Source organism: Protopterus annectens, chromosome 2.part2 (assembly GCF_019279795.1).
Source record: "Protopterus annectens isolate FY-2018-M chromosome 2.part2, PAN1.0, whole genome shotgun sequence".
Classification (NCBI taxonomy): domain Eukaryota; kingdom Metazoa; phylum Chordata; order Ceratodontiformes; family Protopteridae; genus Protopterus; species Protopterus annectens.
This window is the reverse complement of record NC_056730.1, coordinates 640,982,037-641,005,371: the sequence shown is the minus strand read 5'-3', so window position 1 is coordinate 641,005,371 and position 23,335 is coordinate 640,982,037. Positions and strand designations below refer to the sequence as shown.

The following is a 23,335-nucleotide window of genomic DNA, read 5'->3' as shown; positions in this document are numbered from 1 at the left end:
TGGCAAGAGAAATATCAGAAGACGTACATAGGCTTGACGACGAGATGCATAGACATGCCAACTTCCAAAGATATTATTACGAATATAATAGAACTTTCCAAAGCATCGACCAACATATTCTTAAATTAAAATCTACTAAACTCAAAAAACTAAATCATGAGTAACTGCAATACGAGAAAGGTATTACATTTCCACACTCACTATTATCACAAGCATGGAGTTCTGATGGAACTACCCCTCCCATGAATATTCATGAGCAGGAGGGAGGAAATGGCGTGAGTATGTAATCGGAAATGCAGAGCATAGCAATACAGAAACCAAAACTGAAGAGACTCTCAACGGAGCTTGGGGAAATGGAGGGATCTGAAGAAGTGAACGGATCCAGAATCAAATATAAAACCAAGGACATATGTCTAACTTCAACATTGATAACTCCCAGGTTAATACTAATTTCGAACCACAACACCAACATAATAAACAACAAGGACACAACAATGTACAGCCAGTGAATCAGGGTTTTACTACAGGGCAACACCAGAGGAGGAGCAACCAAAGGAAAGCACACAACAAGAGATTGAGGTAATTGAATCAGAACACTGTGAAACTGAATAAAATTGTGCTATAATTAAAAATATCAAAGGTGACTTTGTAATTTATAATTATTCATCATTTGTGGTACCACCTGAACTGGTAGAGTTATTAGCTAAAGACTTAACCTTTATACCAGAGCAAATAATGGATGTAGCCAGAGCTTTAATTGACCTGAAAATGTTTGTAAGTAATTTGAACCTAAATGTAATTATGGGCAATATTAGTGCTGAATTAAAACCATACTTTCTTCATAGTACATTTAACCCTGCATTACATCCTGTATTGTAAACATTTGAGAAAATTTGTGAATTAGACATCCATAATATGTGTAATACTAAGGGACAGAGTAGAAATATAAGCAGAGAGGACTGGGACATTTTGAATTTATTGAAAACAGCACAGGCCAGGCTAATGAAACCTGATAAAGGTGGGGGGGGTGTTAGTTTTCGTGGACACTGACGATTACAAACACAGAATTTTGTGTATGTTAGAGACAGAAGCTTATGAAAGTCTTTTGTTAAATCAATTTAATATAGCTAACCAGCGGATAAGAATGTACAGGAATGATTTATGTATAGATGGTAAGACTGATTTGGATATGTTTAACTACATGAACATTCATACTCCATTGATACCAGTTATCTTCGGTGTCCCGAAAGTACATAAAGACTTATAAAATCCCTCACTGAGACCAATAATTGATGGAAGAAATTCTATCACTTATGCAAGTGCTAAAGTAGTGGATAACATACTCAAGAATTATGTAATTTCTGAATTTCAAATATGCAAGGACTCCTGGTCATTCCTGGAGAAAATAAACTTATTGGAATACAATGATGAATACAACTTTATTACAGTAGATGTGAAAGATCTGTATACTTCTATCACCCATGCAACAGGTACTGAATGGGTATCAAGTATGATGAAGAAGAAAGGGGCACCTACTTTAGAAATACAATTAGTGGAAGAACTATTAGGGATCATATTAACAAGCAGCTTCATTGTATTCAAACAGAAATATTATCTACAAAAAACAGGAGTAGCCATGGACTCACCCTGCAGGGCGAGCTTTGCTAATTTAGTCATGGCTTACTGGGAGCAAGAATATATTTTTGGGAACATCGAAATAGCTGAATATATCTATTTTTTACATGTTACCTGGACGATAAAGTCATAATAATTAATACAGTAGCAATGAAATTGGACGATTACTTCAACAGCACGATCAATTTCTTAAATTCACTTATACATACAATAGTGAGGAAATCCCTTATTTGGACGTCCACCTCAGGAAAAATAAGAAGCGAGAGTATAGTGCAAAAATTTATAGAAAGAAAATGTATTCTAACACCTTTTTGGACTACTCAAGCGCTCACCCCATCCATCAGAAAAGATCAGTAGTGAAGGGGCAACTTGTGCGAGTTGCAAGAATGATTTCCACTGAAGTAGATTTTGAATATGAATATAATAACTTGAAATATATGTTCCAAAAAAGAGCTTATCCTAATATACTACTAAATGAACTGATAGAAGAAGTCAAAATCAAAAGAGCTTCAGGTATTTACAAACCCATTTTAAATGGAGAACTTACAGATGGAAATACAATAACCAGTTGTGTGCCAATCAATAATAGCAGTGAAAAAAATGTAAGTCCAGATTTTAAAACTGGCTTTGTTACAACATTCGGGGTAGAAGCCTCCAGTATTAGGAAGACCCTATACAAAAATTGCAATTTGGTGAAGGAAAATAAGGAATTAATGGAAAGATTAGACACAGTCCCTAAAATTATCTTTAGGAGAGGTATGAATTTCAAAAATATGCTGAGACTAAAAATCGGACTATAAGTAGGAATCCAGGTATGTTTAAATGTGCTAAGTGCTTATTGCAAATACATAGAAGAAGGGAAAAAGCTGATATCAATGACAGAATTGTGAAAATTCATAATAAATTTAACAGCCAATGAAAAATGGTGGTATGCTTTGCCAAGTGCCAGGTATGCCCATCCTGCTATGTAGGAAAAAACAAACGTAGACTAAGGATCTACAAGCATGTGTATAACATTTCTAGAATGCACTAGCAAAACACATTAGTATAAACCCCAATCATACATTCATATTCCAAATAATAGACCAGGTGTATGCAGATCATATGAGGTGGGCCTTTAAAAGTAATTCTTGAAGAACTAGAATTGCTATGGCAATTAAGACTAAATGCTTATGCCCCCCCCCCCCCCCCCGGGCTCAATGATATGTGCTCAATTCATTGTATGTTGAAGTTGAGAAATCTGAAAAGATAAATATTATATATTTATATATTTTTGCATTTAAATATGAGATGTTTTAACAAGTATAATGTAGGATGAATGTTTTTAATGGGCATTCCCATACTTGTGTTGTACAGCTGTTGAACCTGTTCCTTTAAATGAATGTGAAGGAAGGTCACATGAGAGAAAAGGAGGGAAATCTCAAGGATTTAAACAGGATATGATGTATTATGATTTTATCTGAAGAAGTTCATGTAACATTACTGGATGAAAAGCGCTTTATTAAACATTTTTCATTTTTTGTATAAAAGGAGTATCCATTTCTTTTGTTGCCTGAAGCATTTTTACTGTGGTTTTAGTTTGTCTCAGCGATTTTTGGACTTTAAAAAAAAACTCTGTTTTTCCACTCTCTTGATTTGATGTATTTATTTCTTTTTCCAGTTTAAGAGCTTACTCAGTTGTTCTGATAATTAGTTCTAGTTCCTGTTATTTGAGAGTTTTTTGGCCATTCTCTGAAGTCATCTAATTCCTAGGAGACCTGTTGAACTTGATGTTTTGATGGATTAGTAGGGTCCTTCTTTGACCACTAACAAAGAATGTATTATCCTGTCATATTTGAATGATTATAAACTGCTTCCTTCAAGGAAAAGCTCAGCATCAACCATCAACATCACTTGGGGCTGTGTTTCAGTCTTATATTCAGGAAACTTAATTTGTGGATCTCAGAGAGCTCCATTTGGTGTTCAACTTTTCTATTAAAGACCTGTCCTATAAAAAGGTCTCTGAAGAGGTGGAAAAGGGGGACAGGACTGTAGAGCTTTTCTCCCTTACCCCTTCACTCTTATTAGAGTTCTATTCCTCTGGAAGGATCAAAGAACTTTGATGAATCATTTCACAGTTGTCCACTTCTATATGGAGGTCATGCTACATGACAGGTCATAGAGCAGCCTCTCAAATACATATGCCCATCAGAATTTTAGCCTAGAGTGTGGCATTCATTGTTTCTCATCCTTAATTACCTTAAAGTTAATTAATGAATGTTCAAAACATTTCCTTTATTTCTCTGTTATGAGATACTGAAGATACTCAGAAAGTACCTTTTCCATTTTGTTGGTTGCTGCTTTTTTATTTTGCCAAGTCCATTTTAGCTGTCACAATGCTCTTAAGAGAAACTCAAGAGAGGCACAACGTAGCACACTCTTTAAGTTGTCTGCTCTGAACTGGATAATCTGGGAAACTTGATAAGTTGAGGAGAAATTTTTTGTCTTGTTCGGCCTGGGGGAGATGCCGTAGAGCTCAGGAGTAGGTAATCCTAATTTTAAGGATATTACATTATTCTTTATTCCCTGGAGGAGAGGGTGACTGTGGACATGCCTTTGAAAAGCTTGCCTGGCCTTTTGTCATTCTACAACCTAACAGAAGTTCAAACATATTACTCTGCATTTTTGTTGCTGTTAGGTAGGACTTCTGTTTTAGGTTTTGGGTTTTCTAGGAGACGGCTTCAACATGAAGCACTAAATGCTTCCTTTATTAATTTATTGTTCTTTAGCTGTCTGCCTAATAGTCATCTAACAGAACACCTAGAAAATAAGCTAGTGGAATAGTGCATCCAGGAACTGTTAAACCTCCATCTATGTGAAAGAATTTGTAGAAATAAGAGTTCCGTATGAATAGCCATAGGAACACAGGTGAACCGTCCTAATCATAAGCAGAACCATGTCAAAAATCAGACTCCCCTGCAGCTAAAGAACAGTAAAAAAGCAGCTGGATAGTCACCTTCTTGTCCAGCAGTGTGTTTTCCATTTTGCTAGAACTGAATGTTTTGTAATTGGAAGTTATCAGTGACATGTTCTTAATCTATCCCAGCTAATGAGGAACACATTAGAGACCTGGGTGCTTTTTCTTCTGGATTACCGCACAGTGTATTTCCATTTTGCCTAACTGTTCTATCAATTTCCTGTCTGCTGAAGAGAGATCAAGAGGTACTTCTTTTAACTGGGTAAACCTACTAGGCATAAGCCTCTTTTTAGGGGTGATCTGGAAGTGCTGGTCACATAATAGGCAAATGGTGGCTTATCATGTCAAATCCCAGACTTTATAAGGGCGGTCATAAGCATCTCATAGATCTAGTTATATGTGCTAAACTTCTTGTTTAGAAAGGCGCAGAAGAAAAAAATCACAGAGGCCAACAATATGATTTTGTTCTTAGGCATACTTAATTTCCACAGGATAAAGGGCTAATCCTGGATTTGAAAAAAAGTGCCTGATTAGTTTGTGATTTATTCAAGGTGTTAACAGTGCAGCTTCTTTCCCTCCTTAAAATCTGGTTTTGTACCTTGGATTTGAAGGATGCTTGCATTCTCTGGCCAATTTATCCACATTATCAGTGATCCTTCAGGTTTATGGTAGGTTGGGATGGTTTTCAGTCTGTGGTGCTGCCCTGTGGATTGTACTCTGTGCATCACATCTTTATCAACTGCTAGGCTGCCACAGTAATAGATCATTGAAGTAAGGGTCTTTTCTCTTCCCACTGCTGCATGACTGGCTGCTCTTGATGACATCCAGAAAATGCAGTCTCTATTTGGATTTTTAGCTCCAAGTTGTAAGGCTATAATTTGCTGTCAAGTCACATATTGTGGTTTTGTGCTTTTATCCCTTATCTTTACCTTTTATGACTCTGTGCATGTTGCTTAAGTAAATATTGCTCCTGGGTTTTCTTTGAAAAGAGGTGTTTCTATGTAGTCATCTTAACAGAATAGATATTTCATGATAAAGTTACTGGAATATAGCTGGAATGAGAAGAAACCTGCAAGAAGAGGACTTTAGGGAATACATTAAACATTTTGAGAGTATAAATGTTCAGAAAATATCAATTGCGGTAAAAAATGAAGTTACTGTTAATGGATATATAGTTTATGAACTTGAGGCAGAAAGAATGAAATATTATAGAATGTCCAAAGGTGAATTGATGACTTTTTGTGAAACTATCCAAATTATCTAAATCAAAAATATATGTACAAGTTGAAGATATGCATTGTGGTAGAAGCAGAGTATGAGGAAGGAAAATGTAGTCAAGTCAGATGACAAAATATGATAGAGAGTAATTTGCCAAGTATTCAAAGAATAACTCAGCAAATGAATTTAATAATACGAGGGTAGTTTATTTCAAGAACTGGATATTATAATACATTTATGGATTACCTAGAAAGGAAATGAGGAAGACAATCACAAGATATGTGTACATCACAATGGGAAGACTAAATTACAGTGAAACTTAACTTGTGAATTCTCAATGGAGAAAGGCATAGAAATGGAAAGCATATGTTCATATCTACTTATGGTAAATCAGTAATCAACCATATTATAACAAATTCAAATGATTTAATTAGATTACAAGAGGAATGTTGTGATCATTTGCTTATTTAAGTGGAAATATATGAGTGATCTTAACATCAACAAAGAGATAGATAAAAAGGGGGGAGAAGAAGAGAAAGCTGCCAGAAATAATAAAGTTTGATTTCCTTAAAGTGGTTCAATCAAGAATGTAAAGAAAGTAAGCGAATATTGACTTGTATAATGAGAATGTGCAAGAAATCTGGAGAGATAAAGGAATTTAAGTTATTTAAACAAGGAAAGTAAGATTATAAAAGTGACAAATAGAAAAAAGAAAGCTCAGTGAGAACATATGGGAGTTGTTATTGCTGGCCATAAAGACTAATGATGCAAAAGCATATTGGAGGTTAATGTCTGTAGGCATGGCTAAAAAGATCATAAGGAGACTGGTACATAAGTGAAGAAACACAGAGAGTAAATATGTTAGAAATAAATTTGAGGGAAATGAAAAGAAAATGAATCATAATTTCTTAATATGTATATTTGTAAGGGAATTGGGAATATGTTCAGAGGAAGAAACTGCGCAAATGGCAGATTTGAATAACTGGATAAAGATTATGAAAATTTCAGTACATGGCTTGGTGACACAGGCTTGCATAGAAAAAGAAAGAATCAAAAGTTAATGTATAACTCGGGTAGTAATAGGCTGGTTAAACAAACAACAGTAACATACATGACAGATTATTTGGTAAAAAAAATATTTACAAAGAGAAAATAACAGAGCCAAATCCAAATAAGTAAGCATTATATTTCTTATTTAAGAAAAGTAATGAAAAAGAACAGAAATTAAGAAACCGAGAGAAAATAAAACAAAGCAGATGTTCAGATTTTTTCACAAGAAAGTTAATTGTAGATAATATAACATTTCTAGATGTGATTGAGAACATCAGTATTTTAAAGATGTATTTAAAGTACAAATTTGAGCTATTTGAAAGCAATGTTTTAAATAAAAGCTGCAATAAAGAAAATAAATTTAAAATCTGTAAAATGTGACATGCTAGTAAAAGAAAATTTAGTGCATGTATTTTTTGTGGCATCAGTAAAGAAATGAAGGAATGAGATCTATTGAAAATCTTAACACATTTTCAAGGAATCTGGAAATGGAAGGCGTATGTATAATCTTGTTTTTTTTTTCAAAATGTTTTTATTAATTTTATAACACAGTAACTTAACAGTGTAGTAAAAAGAAAAAACAAATAAAGTATATAAAATGTCCATAACAACTAAAAAAGCAATATACATAGGAGAACACTTAATATTTTTCTAACAGATTAGACAATTTTGTCCAAGCAATTAAATGATGAGTTATGTTGATAGTCTTTGCTTTTAAGTAGCAATCTCATTCTTACAAATGTATTTCACAAGATGAATAAACTCAACTTTAAAGACAGGAGCAGATTGGGATTTCCAATTTTTAGTAACAATTTTCCTTGCTATAGAGAGGATAGACCATAGTAAAAATGTTTGTTTTTTCGGAATGACGTCAGGAACCGGAACACTGAAAAGGATAAGGGAGTCAGAAATTATTCAGTTGTCATTCCATAGAGCTTAACAAAGATATTTAAAGTCTAACCAAAATGGGGAAATTATTTTGCAATTAACTACCATATATATATATATATATCCAGTCAGCATCATGGTGTCCACATCTCCAGCATTTCATTTCATCTTTCTTGTACATTATTGTTAGTCTATGTGGGGTGAAATACACCTATGTCAAAATGTCCATGTGTATACATGCCAGAACAGGGAAGATGTGGATTCCTTCACTGACTGTAAACAACATTTTTTATCTTTTTTCTGAGAATACTTATTTATTAACTTCACTTGAATAATTCCAAAAAGAAACATTTCGTTTGCGAAAATCATTTCTAAAAATTTTATAAATAACAGTTATGTATGAAGTGTTCTTGGCTGAGGTATTAATAGTTGCTGAGATAAAATCCAAGATTTTTAAGTTACTGTTATTGTATGCTTCTAATGAGGGTACAACCTTAGTATGTATAAGATCCTTACAAGTTTTTATGTCCAGCCAGTTGCAATTATGCAAACCATATCTGCTGATCAAATAGTTCATAGGTAGGTACTAGGCTACCAGCCCAAGGGCCTATGTAAGCCTAGCCAACAAGGTTCCCTGGCTTATGCCACCCAAGAAAGTTATTTTCCTGTGCCACTGTCGAGCAGAGACACAGAAGTGATCCCCAGGGTGTATTTCCTATTTCCCTTCCACTCATCAAGATTTTTCTTGAAGAGTGCTAATGACGAACTTTGCTTGACATAGATGAGTAGCCTGTTCTAGAGTATGGAAAGTCTCTGGGACAGGAATCTATCCCTCCAACATGTCCTGTTTATTGTGGTGACAAGGTTTAGGTCCCTAGAGCATGTAGCTTGGAGGGATTGGGATTTCTTTAGGTGTAGCATGTCCAACAGCGCTGGGTTTGACATAGCTTTATATGTTAGGCAGAGATCACCTCAGAGTAGGCGAAGTGCTATGGAGTAAAGCTGGAGCTTTTTGAGGCAGTCAGTGTAGGGCATTTGTTTGAGTCCAGTAATCCTCTTTGTGAGATACTTCTGTGGCCTTTCCAGCTGCTGCAGATGTCATGTGAGGTACATTCCAAAAGGGGCGTTGTACTCTATAATGGGTCTAATGAGTGCCGAGTAGAGGGGAACAATGACCTCTTTTTTCCTGGATGAGAACCCTTTTATGATGAGGTGTGCCACGTATAAGGAATTTCTAACTACTGTGGTGATGTGACTATCAAAGGAGAGACTACTGTCCATCTCGGTTCCAAGGTCTCTTATCACACATTCGGCGTTAATAGATTGCTGCCTATGTGGTAGTTTATGGGTACAGAGTTTTTACCAAAGGGGACGACGCTGCACTTTTTGGCATTGAGCATGAGGCCAGGGCTCTGACACCAGGCATCTGTCTCAGTGAGGCCCTTCTGTAGGATGTCCATGTCATTTGGGGACTTGATTATGGCTCCTAATTTGCAGTCATCTGCGAACTTCGTTTGCCAGAGGCCTTCTGTGTTAGTCTGTACTTTAGAGAAGTAGATACCAAACTGGAGAGATCCCAGGACGGAACCCTGTGGTACCCCACTTGTCACTGCTTTGAGGTCAGATTTGGAGTCTGCAACTTTTACAGTGTGGGTTCTGTCAGTGAACCAGTTAGCAACCCATCTTGTGATGTAGGGATTTATACCTAGTTTAGTGAGTTTAGCTATAATTCCAGAATGGGGGATGGTGTCAAAAGCCTTGGCGAGGTCAAGATAGGCTGTGTGATCAACCTTACCCTCATCTACAGCTTTGGTGACTGCCTCAAAGAAGTCGATCAGGTTCAGGAGGCATGATCTGCCTTTCACAAACCCGAACTGGGTAGGATCCAGAGTTTGGAGGTTACCAATGTTTTTGTTTATGAGTTCCATGATGGCCTTGCAGACCAGGCTCGTCAGGCTAATAGGTCGATAGTTCCCGGGATCAGTGATGACTCCCCCTTTGTGGAGCGGGATAACTGTTGCTGTGCGCCATTCAGTGGACACAAAGCCTGATGCGAGGCTATTATTGAACATGGTGCTTAAGTGTAGAGCAAGTTCATTCTGAAGTTTGTGTAAAACGCAGCCTGGGATGTTGTCCGGTCCCATGGATGCTGTGTTTTTGGCTTTAGAGAGTGCAGCTTTTACCTGCACAGTTGTGATTACAGGGACTCTGCATTCTTCCTGTATAGATATGGGCCCTTTAGGGGCTGAGGGGGGGTAAAGTTAGCACTGAACCTATCTGCCAGGATTTTGGCAATATTAGTTGGTTCTGTAATTTCCATGCCGTTGTGCTGTAACTCAGAGCAGATCTGGGTGTTGCCATTGAGATTCTTGACATAGCTATAGAGTGCTTTGTGGTTGTCCTTAAAATTAGTGGCAATTTTGTTTTCGTAGCTAGCTTTGAAGGATGTTATAAGGGATCTCAGCTTCTTACTGAGGCTGACCAGGGAGCTCCTCCAGTCATGGGATTTTACTCTCTTTTGCAACAGTTTCTTCCTTCTGTTGTACAGTTTGTTTATGGCAGGGGACCACCAGATTGGCTTCCTTTTTTTTGGTGGATAGCATCTTGGTTCTGTTTGGGATAGCACGATCCATGCACTCGTGTAAGTGCTTATAGAGTGCATTTGTGTAGGATTCACCAGTTGTAACTGTATTGTCCATCTGCATGGATGTCATGAAGTTCACCACTTCTGTCTTAAGAAGCATGAAGTTGGCTTTGGAGAAATTTTTTTAACATGGTTTCCTTAATGGGGGATGGGGGCGGGATGTGGATATCAAGGGTGATTAGCTTATGGTCGATCGGACCAACAAGGAGTTGACTTCAGGTGTGGAACACCGGTCACTCATGTTGGTAATGACTAGGTCTAGGATATTGTTGCCCCTGGTGGGAGTGTGGATAAGTTGATCCAGGGCATTGGAGTTTATGAATTCCAGAAAGCTTTGAGCTAAGGAGTTGGTACACGAGTAGTTTTCCCAGTTAATGGTGGGGTAGTTGAAGTCGCCCATTATTAGGGTGTTTGGTTGAACCCTAATATTTTCCAGTACATCAGGAAAAGAGGAGTGGGAATCCTGGGGCATGGTGGGGGATCTGTAGCAAACTACAATTTGGATTGCAGTTTTGCCCAGAGTTAGTTGCACTTGGATAACCTCGGATACATTATGCTGAGCAACTAGACTGGAGGTGTGGATATCCTTAATGAATATGGACACACCTCCACTTTTGATGTTTCGGTCCAGGTTACATGGCCGAAAAGTGTGGTATGAGTTATAGCCTGGTAGTGCAGAGGTGCTCTCTGGAGCCTTGAACCAGGTCTCAGTCACTGCACAGATATCGATGTTCTCCATTTTAAGGAGTGCCTCGAGTGAGTGCATTTTGAGATTTAGACTTCTAGCATTAAGTAGCATTACCCTCAGTTTTTGCTTGCCTGATGTTCATCGTGCATACAGCTGCAGTCATAACAGATGGGTTATCCTGCCGGCAGGCAGGTCCTCGGTCGGCCGAATTCCAAAGTCTAGGTCTGGCATCGGTTGTCGTCGCTTCTTCCCTGACGTCAGTGCGGCAGGGGTATAAAAGAACCAGCCGACGCCATTTTCTTCAGTCTTTCTTGCCTCGCAGTGCCTGAAGCAGAAGCAGTTCGCAAGTGCCGGTTGGCCAGCTCCTGAGATTTACGAAAAATATTTCAGCCGAAGTCTTCTTGAAAGCTAAGTACCCCGTTGGGGAAACTTTTCTTGCCTCAGACCAATGTCAGGCAAAGTTAATAATTGCATTTCATGTGGGAAGCAAATACCGCATAAGGATTTCCATTCCGTCTGCATTCCTTGCTTAGGCACAGACCACGACGTCTCAGCCTGTCGTTTTTGTGCTAGATTCAACAAACGCACTATTAAGCGTCGGGCGGAGTTCGCCCAACACTATTTTGGTAAAAAGTTTAATTACATTATGTCGTCGGATACTCCGACTCCAGTTTTGAGTAAAAGACGCAAAGATAAGGACCGACATACGAGGTCCGCGACTTCTACCGACACCACGCTAAAGCCGGCTACAGGTGCTCCGGTTCTCAGCGAGGTGCCTACGCAGCCCCTGAGTACCGATGATGCTTCTTTAGCAGTGTCTTCTGTGCCCGAGGTCACAGGCTCCTCGGCCCCCACTCCGACTACAGATACCGACGCCACTCTTGGTGGGGAAACTCAGAGTTTAGACAGGCCTGCCACCTTTCAAGGTGTCTTCAGGCCTTCCTCTTTTTCCATTAAGGCTTTCACAAAGTCTAAAGCAGCCATGAAAACTAAAAGACAAGCTTCACAGAGCCCCTCTCAAGGCCCCATGCCTAAAAAACAGATGCTCAAAATGGCTGAGGATTTGATTACTCTTATCAGGGGTTCTCAACCCCCCTCGGACAAAAGGCCCAGATTGGAGGAAGACTAGCCTTCCTCAGACCAAGCCTCTATTACCTCAGAACATTCTGAGGAACAGGAATATTCATATTCCCCTTTTGAAGATTCTGATGCTGAGGAGTCCATTCCCTCGGTCTGCCCCCCCCCCCCGAGGACTATTCTTTTGGGGAAACCTTACATACTTTGAGGGAACACTTTCACTGGGAAGGTCAAGATTACTCAGATTCCAAGAAAAGGCTCAGGGATTTTCTCTTGCTTCCTCAGCACAGGCCTCTGGCTATCCCTCCTGTCTTGGATATATTAGATGATGTGTATACAGAAGCCAGCCTCAACCCAGATTCATTACCTCCAGCTCCTGTTAAACCTGACAGGTATTACCGGGTTCCTGATTCACACCAATTCCTATACAAAAGCCATGCTGCTGACCCAGAAGCTATTTCACAGGGTCCCAAGGGAATTAAGGCCTCTACTGCCAAAAATCCATTACCTTCAGAGAGAGATTCCAGAGCTTTAGAAAGGTGGGGGGAAAAGGTATACACCTCGGCCACTTTAACCATGAGGGCATTAAACTGTCAGTTCCATATGTTAAAGTATCAACAGTTTTTGTTATCTCAGTTGAAAAGCAAAATGACACAACCTGAGCAACCAGATGTAAAGGAGTTGCAGGATTTGTTGCATAGTGCAGAGCAAGTGGGTAAACATACCTTGCAATGTGGTTTTGATGCTTTAGGGGCCTCATGTAGAGCTGTTGTTACAGGGTCTGTCATACGTAGACATGCTTGGCTCAAAGAGCAAACCTTACCAGATCATGTGAAAGCTAAATTACTAGATGCACCTCTTCAAAAAGATGTATTGTTTGGTGTTAAAGCTGAGGAGGTACTAAAGAAAATGGAGGAAAAGACAAGATCAATGCAAACAGTGAAAGATTTCCTACAGGTACAACCTCCACGTTTCAGCAGAAACTGGCCTTCAAAAAATTGGCCCTTTCCAGCCACGGACAGACCTCAGAGAGGTAGATACAGGCGCCCGAGGGGTAGAGGGCAATCTCAAGGATCATTTAGAGCCAGACAATGGCAAGCACCTACACCAAGAGGTGGAGAAGATAGATCACAGTCATTCAGAAAGCAGACACAATGACTTTCCCCTCTGCATGCCAAGCAAAGCTTTAATGGCAGCACCTTTAGGCGGAAAACTGGCTTTATTTTCAAAAAATTGGCATATTGTGACAAAAGACAAATGGATTTTGGACATTATAGACAGAGGCTACAGATTCTACTTTCACACCCTTCCAAAAATGAGAGGCATGCCAAACCTGCCACAAAATCAAAGGGCAGAGGCACAAAAACAAATTTCAGCTCTCATGGACATGAAAGCTATTCAAGAGGTACCTGCAAAAGAACAGGGTCAAGGTTTTTATTCCAGACTATTCCTGGTACCAAGGAAGGACAACGATTGGAGACCTATTCTGGACCTATCCATCCTAAACACATATTTACTCGTACCAAAATTCAAGATGCTCACATTACAGCAGCTTCTTCCCATGCTGGGCAAGGAGTCTTGGCTGGTAACACTGGACCTCAAGGAGGCATACCTGCATGTCCCTATCAGACAAGATTGCAGAAGATACCTCAGATTTCTTGCAGGTTCAACCCATTATCAATTCTCTGCATTGCCCTTTGGCTTATCTACTGCGCCCAGAGTTTTCACGAAATGCCTGGCATCAGTAATTGCCTTCTGCAGACTTCAAGGGATACAAATATACCCATATCTGGATGACTGCCTGATCCAAGCGGACAGCAAGCACATACTTCTGAAACACCTGGCGTTTGTAATAAAGTTGTTGAACTTTCTGGGATACACAGTCAACAAAAAGAAATCAAAACTAATACCCTCTCAAACAATAATTTTCCTGGGTGCCAGCTTGAATACAAACACCCAGATGGCCTACCTCATGCCAGAGAAGCAAGGGCAACTATCTCAATACTTCAGAAAAATGGCAACCTTCACCAGGCTGACTGCAAGGAAAATCCTGCAGGCTCTGGGATTCATGGCATCTTGCATACTGCTGATCCCATGTGCAAAGCTGCATATGAGGAAACTTCAATGGTACCTAAAAAACTTATGGTCTCAACACAGCCACAGTTTGGAAACAATTATACCACTCATTCCATGTCTTCAAAAAGAATTTCTGTGGTGGGCTCAAGCATGCCAAAGGAACACAGGTCTCCCCTTCTGCATGCCTCAAGCAAATCAAGTCATCACAACAGACGCCCCGGACTACGCCTGGGGGGCGCACATGTCAGATCAGTGCATTCAGGGCAAATGGTCCCAAAAGGAAAAGCACCTACACATCAATCAAAAGGAAATGCTAGCAGTACAAAATGCTATTATGGCCTTCAAAGACCTACTGCATCCAGGCCAGCTATTGATAAGGACAGACAACACCACAGTGATGTGGTACATAAACAAACATGGAGGAACTCATTCATACCCCCTGTGCAGACTAGCCATGTCCCTTTGGAACACGGCTGTGGAATTGCAAATCCAACTTCAAGCACAATTCCTGCCAGGGAAGGAAAACACACTGGCAGACAACCTAAGCAGAAATATGACAGATCCTCACGAATGGAAGTTGCATCCTCAAGTTTTCGCAAAGATAATTCAGGCATGGGGATGGCCAGACATAGATCTCTTTGCTACCCACAAAAATTACCAGCTGAAAAAATTTTGCTCAAGGACCTATCATCCACAGGCCTGGAAAGTGGATGCACTTTCCTTCAATTGGACACCATTGACAGTCTATGCCTTTCCACCTCTTCCTCTGCTGCCCAAAGTTCTATTAAAAGCCAGAGCAGAGAGGCCAAAGATGATTCTCATTGCTCCAGACTGGCCAAGACAACACTGGTATCCACTCCTGAAGAGCCTGACGCATTCCCCACCATGGACCCTGCCTCTAGTGCCTCTTCTGTTGACCCAGCACAGTTTCAAAACTCTTCACAGTCAACTGAAAACCCTCAATCTAGCCACATGGAGGATTCCTTGATTTCCCAACAGACTCTCCTCTCCCAGGAGGTGCAGGATATCATCTTGGAGGCCAGAAGACCTTCTACTAGAAAAGCCTACTCCGCCAAATGGAAACGGTTTTGTGCCTGGAATCAAAAAAAGGGCCAGAATCCTTGGGTACTAAATTTACCTCAAATATTACAGTACCTAGCTGAGATGTTAAACAGTGGACTTTCCTTCTCCTCCATCAAGATCCATGCTTCAGCCATTTCTGCACAATACAACACTGATTCTCCTTTATTCTCTCATCCTCTCTTAAGACAGTTCCTCAGAGGGGCTAAGAATATAAAACCCCCAAGGAAACCACCAGTACCTGCTTGGGACCTCAACTTCATTTTAGAAAAACTGACCCTGCCTCCATTTGAGCCAGCTGCTTCAACAGAACTGCAATATTTGTCATGGAAAACAGCCTTCCTTCTGGCTATCACCTCAGCATGCAGGGTTTTGGAACTACAAGCCCTCATGGCTGTGCAACCTTTCATCATTTTCCATCAGGACAGAGTTTCCTTACGAACCAGCCCTTCCTTTATGCCAAAGGTAGTATCCAGTGTAGCCTTGAATCAGACTATCCACTTACCTACCTTTTATCCTAACCCACAAAACAAAGGGGAAAGACTACTACATTCCTTGGACATTCACAGACAACCTCGTTATTATTTGGACAGAACAAAGCCATTCAGAAAATCAGAGCAACTCTTTGTGTCCTATGCTACAGGTGCTCAAGGAAAGGCTATTTCCAAACAGACAATCTCAAAATGGATAGCCCACTGCATACGCTTTTGTTACTCATTTCATGGAAAAACTGTACCTACAAGCATCAGATCTCACTCCACAAGGGCCACAGCTACCTCTGCAGCTTTCCTCAGGGGGGTTCCTACCAAGGATATTTTGGAAGCAGCTACTTGGAGTTCTGTACACACTTTCTCCAAGCACTATCACCTTCCACTATACTCTAAATCTAGAGCAGGCTTTGCCACAGCAGTCTTGCAGGGCATCCTTGCTCCTCCTAGTTCCACTTAGTGCCTGCCACCCCTTTTAGCTTTGGGATTCTACCCATCTGTTATGACTGCAGCTGTATGCACGATGAACATAGTACAGTTTTGTACCTACCATAAATGTAGATGTTCGAGTGCTAATACAGCTGCAGTCCAGGTTTCCCTCCCTCCATCCCCACTTGGGACAGGCCTTATGACAAACACCTCCTCATACAACCTGATTGGGGTATTCTTTTATGGTGTATTTGCTGGCACACTACTGTTTTTTGATTATATTGCATTGCATTATTACATAAGTTTATGTTTTGCCTTCCTTCTGGGGGCACCTGACATCTGGAGCAAGAAAAACTGAAGAAAATGGCGTCGGCTGGTTCTTTTATACCCCTGCCGCACTGACGTCAGGGAAGAAGTGAGGACAACCGACGCCGGACCTAGACTATGGAATTAGGCCGACCGAGGACCCGACTGACGGCAGGATAACCCATCTGTTATGACTGCAGCTGTATTAGCACTCGAACATCTACATTTATGGTAGGTACAAAACTGTACTTTCCTGTTACGGTGGTGAATTTGTTATTTGAAGCTTTCCTAAAAAAGGCACTATAGGGGCAGCAAGAGCCTTAGCCAGTATCCGGAATCCCAGGGGCGGCAGGTGAAGGCCATCTGTGGCAAAGCATCATGGTCTATCGACCATGTCATCCCAAGCAGACAGATACTGGATTCCCTTAGAATGACCCCAGAAGCTTAGCCAGTTGTAGTCTGCAGAACTTATTTTATTAGCTGAGAGAAATTGATTCCAATGTAATTGCTCACCCTTCTTAAATTCTAACATTTTCTGAGTATCAAAAGATATCAAACATTCATTTGTGTAGGCAATAGGAAACATAATTATTAATAAATTCTTAATTGATTAGAAAACATAAGCGTTTTAAACAACAGCAATAGTTGGTTTGTAAGAGGTGTAAGAACACGTTTAATATATATTTTTAAAATCCATATAAAGATGTTTGTATGTATTTGAGTATATGGTTTAAGCAATCTCCTATTACTATTAAGAAGTAAGGGTTCATGTATTGATTTGCAATATGATGTATAAGAAGTATTATTCCAAAGCAACACCATGTTAATAAATGTGGAGTTTAAATAAAAATCAGTATTTAGAAACCCTATACCTCCATCATCCCAGCTTGTGGTGTGCCAGAGAAGAGAAATTCTTAAGGAAGTTGAGTAATAAGTCATTAATTTTCTGTTTACTTTTGACAGGTGGGGGAATTATTAGAGCTTGGCCAATGAATAAGATTTTAGGTAACAGTATCATTTTGATTAAAGTCAGTCTGTCTTCACCTGTGAAGAAGAGTCTATTCCAACTGTCATTTAGACTTGTAATTGAGTTTATAAGTTGTTGGTAATTAGATGCGACTGATTTTTTATAATGAGATTCAGCAATGATACCTAGATATTTAATATGCATGCCCTCTCAGTTCATGTCTCTTTTTGATCTAAGTTTCATAGTAACATTTTTATTCACTAGAAGTGCCTGAGTTTTGTTGTGATTGAATTTTAGACTAGACATGTTTGCAAATAAGTCTAGATTATGTAATAGGTGATCTATTGAATTTTCAATATCATTAGAAGTTATTAGTAAGTCATCAGCAAACAGTTGTATCTTAGAGGACAATGTGTCTGACACTTTCTATCCTTTAACACTGTCATTATTTCTGACATAATTTGCAAAGGCTCAATTGCCAGGGCAGAGTAATGGGGAGAGGGGGCACCCCTATTTAGTACCTCTTAATATTTTGAATGGGCTAGATAGATAAGATCCAATCTTTACATAGACTATGGAATTTTCATATAGTTTTTTGATTAATCCTATAAAGTCTGGGGAGAAATTGTATTTTTGCAGAACTTTAAACAGATATGACCAACTTAGGGAGTTGAAAGCTTTAGTTATATCAAGGCTTAAAATAGAAAGCTCATTTTTCTTGTTTGCTAAGTGTATTAAGGACAGTAATCTAATTACATTGTCTTGTACCTTTCTGTTTTTGACAAACTTAGTTTGGTCTTCATGAATTAATATTAAAAGAATAGTATTTAATCTGTCTGCTAAGATAGATGTGAATATCTTCTAATCAGTGGTAGGCAAAGAAATTGGCCTGTATGATGTACAAAGGTTGGGCTGTTTATTTGGTTTTAAGATGGGAGAGATGATAGAATATTTCCATGAGGGATGGATGTTTGCTGTAGTTTTAACTTCTTGGAATGCATTGAGTAAGATTTTCAAGATGCAATCAGGTAAGAGTTTGTAAAATTCCGGAATTAGACCATCCAGCCCTGGTGCCTTTTTTGTCTTAAGATTTTTTATTTGTTCATTTAATTCTTTAAAGGAAAAGAGTTTATGTTATTAATATTGTGTTTGGATAGCTTCTTTAGAATATTAGTAGCAAGAAAGCTGTCTATACTTTTATCACTTTTAGATGAGTTATTATTATTAATATTCTTGTAATGGTTTTTAAAACACAATAAAATATTTTTTAGATCTGTAACTTTGTATATTATTTCTTTTATATGATTTTTTTTTCATTTAAGTGTTTAGAGCTAATCGCAACCCTGTGCATACTCTTGGGATTAATTGAGTAGGATTGTAATCGGATATTTACCAGATTTATTGATATTTTATGCTGCATGATATCCTGATATTCGTTGTTCAGTTTACATATGTCAGCTAATGCAGATTTGCCATTTGTTGTATGTTTTAGTTTTAGTTCATCAATTTCTTTTTGTATGTCTACCAGTTCTCTCATCCCACTCTTTCCTATTATTTATATAGCAACTTTTGACTTTACCATGTAAGACTACCTTTAAGGTGTCCCACAGGATAATATCTGAAACCTCTGCATTATTACTGACGTTTAGGTAAAGCTTTATTTCATCTAGAAACCATTCTTTAAATTCTTGTACTGTTACTAGGTAAGCAGGTAGTCTTTGGCAGAAGTTTAAGGGGTCAGTATTAACTGTTACATGGAAGGTGATAGCATTGTGGTCAGACATAGGGCATGATGTCAGCACTACATTATCAATTTTGGCCAGTAAAGAACTGGTTACAAATACTTTGTCTTTGTTGGTCTGTGTGCCAAATCTGTAAGAGTAGTGGGAATATTTCAGGGAGGATAATGTGTCAATTAGGTTTCTGTCTGTTATATAGCTTGACAACAGGGGGCATCTTGAAGGACTTAGAGTTTGTAGTATCAGTGGTGGAGAAGATACAATTAAAATCACCTGATAATAGTAACTCGCCTATAGATTTTAATGTCTAAATGTTTTTTTTTCACAGTTTTAGTCCCAATACCCTGTATTCAGTAGGTGTTTACAAAAGTCTACATCTTTTTGTTTTAGTATGACTAAAGAAAGCATACCATCATTGCTTGAGTATGAGTCAACTATTTCTGGAATTCTCATTGATTTTTTTTGTAAAATTAGGATACCTCTTCTCTTGTGGCTGTAGTTTGAACTTAAATCTTATAGTCCTTAAAAGTTAATTTCTTTAGATCTTCTGTTACTAAGTAGGATTCCTGAATGAATGCAAAATCTGCTTTATGTAGCATTAAATATTTGTTGACACTACTCCTTTTCATGGGGTTGTTCAACCCATTGACATTAACAGTTATAATGTTAAATATTATCACTTGATGGAGACTGCTATTATAAGTAACATTGAAAAGTACTTTCCTTGATTCATTATGACAAATGCAATTTTTTTAAAACTGTTATGGACAGTTTAAAATTTCTAAATATGAAAACAATAAAACTGTATATTTTAACAACCTGCATGGATAAACTAAATGCAGGCATACTGTAGCTCTCATAGAAGCCACATACTAACCCTCTCATGACATCTAGTGGGAATTTCTAGCTACTGTAGGTTAATAGCAAGCAGAAAGGAAACTGCATGTACATTAAAAACATACAAAAGGAATTTTCCGATTTAATATACTATATATGCATGAACTAAGAACATGAAGCTGTATACAATTTCTTATTGTTTTTATCTAAACAGACTGAGATAAATTGATTAATCCTAATAATTATTTGTTACTATGAGTAAATACAGAACTATAATGTCATTAAAGCAGACAGGAAAACAGATGCATTTAAAACTGTCACTGTCAGAAACATTTGCAATTCTTAATTAAATATAAATGTAATTCAGATTACATAAATCATTATTTATAGTAAAACATATGCTTATAAGACTTTTTAGATAAAAAAAATAATTGCTAAATGAATGAAAACACAGGTCAAATGATCATTCTTGAATCTGATTGGCTGTTAGAGTTCAGTGAAGAGAAACAGGTTCAAAGGTCATGCCTACTTCCTGAAAGACAGCACAGATTGTTTCTTATGATTCTGGGAGCTAACTGAAGCCTTTAAAAGCTTGAGCTTGTCACAAAAGTTGTCAAAATTCCATCAGAAAAGTAAGTAGGCGGGAATTTTTTAGTGAAGTGAAGTTTTTAAGCATAATTTGTAAAATGATGAATCTTTAAAATAAAGGCACCAGATTACCAACCATACACAGCTAAATGGAGTGCATTATAGAAGTTTGGTTAAGTAGTAACACAGTAAGCATTTCTCTCTCCTGCAGTGATTAAATACTATGACACTAGGACTAAAACAGAAAGGGAAGGCACATACACGAAGAAATGACTATAGGATGTAGAAAAAAATATATAACTATATGAAATAAGTGAGTGATTTTATACCATTTCAGTAGTGCTATGCCATGTATATAAAGAGATAAAAGTATAAAATAGTAGTTTGCAGTTGGATAAGATTTTGATTTACTTGAATTTTGAGTACTATATATTTTATCTATAAAGTTAGCATTGTTGAAAAGATAACAGGAGAGAAAAGAAAACTTATGTTACCTTCTGTGTATGATTCCACATTATTTAGAAGGGAGAAGGCAAAAACTTGCATGAAATGTGAAGTTACGTATAATCATTTGTCTCTGGGTTTCTTTTTTTCTTTAATAGTCCACTCATTTTTGAAGCTTGTCTTTTTAAGTTCACTGAAGATTCCATGGCTTTAGTTTGACTTAAAATGCTCTTTTTTGGTCAAATGTGGATGCTTCTGCGAGAGAGTCAAAAGTTTTCTTTCCTTCTGATAGTCTTATTCTTCCTGGGAATATGAGTTGTGCTTTGATTTCTTCCTTTTTTAATGATTTTATTAGAGGGACATATGCTCTTCTTTGGACATTACAAGGTTTGAAAAGTTGTTGTCAACCTGATAGTTTGGTCACAAATTTTTAATGGAACAAAGGACCAGGCAATTCTTAAAACAAGTTCATAGTCTTGAGTGGAGATACATTTTACAATAATAGATCTTGGATGGCTGTTTTTACTGGATACAGAAGTTGTAGTTAAAGACCTGTGTGCCCTTTCCATCCCAAAGGATAGTGCTTCAGGTAGGTTTAGGATTTTAGGAATCTGAGAAGTCTAGAAATTAATCATGTTGTCCTCCTCCATCTACTCTGGGATGCCATAGATTCTTATATTGTTTCTCTTGGTTTTATTCTCAGTGTCCTCTTGCTTTTCAATGAGTCTGGCATTTTTCTTGAAGAAGGAAGTCTATGTTTTTCCTCTCTTTTTGTTAACCTGTAGTCTATATCTGTTACAGAATCTTCCAAAGCAGCAATCTGGGCAGTTTGTTGTTTAATGACTGTATTTAATAAGGTTATTTGTTTGGTGGTATCTTTTTTTATATTGTCCACTTTTAAGTTTAATTTGTCTATTTTACTCACCAAGTCTTAAATTGCAGTAATGATTACCTGTATTTCTTTCTTCATTGGAGTTTCTTGCTGAGAAAACTTGGAGCTGCTCATCATCCTTTGTGAATGTGGTTTCAATGTCCCTTCTGTTTGAAAGTTTGACATGAAAATATGAATATTTTAGCTTAAAAATTGCACCAACTTGTAGCTTACAACTTCCAGAATCTAGTTTTAGTAGTTTCAGGTCTTTGTTGGTGAAATTAAATAAAAAAATCATGTCAGGAAAAAATAAAGGCTGGAGAGCTCAAGAACTCTGCTGCTTTCAGCTTGCCATCCAAGCCATGCCCTCTCGTGTAATCTTGTTTTTGATATCTCATTGTGATACCATTTTAGGAGTGGCAATCTGGAGTAATTAAAAGTATATAAAAAGAATGGCAGTTGCTGCCATTAAAAGTTAGTGAGACAAGTGGTATTTATGACATTTTAGTTTTTGTTAATTTGATGTGTCTGTTAATTTTAGGTGTTTTATATGCGTTTTCATAAATTTTAACAACCTTTGATTGAAACAACAAACGTAATTCTACTTACAATCAGTCTTACTACTACTACTACAGTAAATTTTATTTTTCAGAGTTTATTTTTATCCAGGTCCATCTATTTCAGGCAGTGCAGAAGATCATAAGGCTGTTAAATAATGCAGTTAATTTTATTTAGTTCAAACACAGACGTATGTTGTAAAACAGAAGAAGGAACAAAACTGCTTCACTTTAGGGTAACTGAAAAAATCTGATCACGTATTTCAGACAAAGATTAAAGTTTCTCATAAAATAGTATCATAGAGTGAGATAGATGATCCTAAACTTGTTTTTTCATAATTTAAGCAGGTTTACTTGCTCTTCCTGAACTTGCAGGTGAAGTAGAGGCAGATTCTACAGGTGATTGATGCTCCTCTTGAGGAGATAGCAGGAGTAATCTTCCTGAAACTAAAGTTCATTTATTTTCTCTAAGCACTACACAAGCACAACTTCTTTAACATATTAACATAACATATTAATTTCTACAGCCGTCGAAAACAACAGCTTCTTTAACACAGCAGTCTTGGTTTTACTTTCAGGTTACCCTTTTCTTTCTGAGACTTTATACCTTACCCAGACTCAAGAGATTTCTCTTTCTACACCGTGCTGCAGCTCAAACCAAACTCAGGTTACATTCAGCCATTTAAAGCAGCTATCACCATTATAAGGCAATACAAATTATATGAATTATGTCTGATCAGGGCTTATATATCTGTCCTCTCATCATAACCCTTATAATATGTCACAAGTCACTCCCT

At 37.9% G+C, this 23,335-nt stretch overlaps 1 protein-coding gene across 5 annotated transcripts in view; it reads left to right on the top strand.

The window, feature by feature from the left end:
* Positions 1–23,335, top strand: part of DYSF (dysferlin) — a 3,914,743-nt gene that overhangs the window by 2,133,417 nt on the left and 1,757,991 nt on the right. The gene's annotated exons all lie outside the window — the stretch shown is intronic.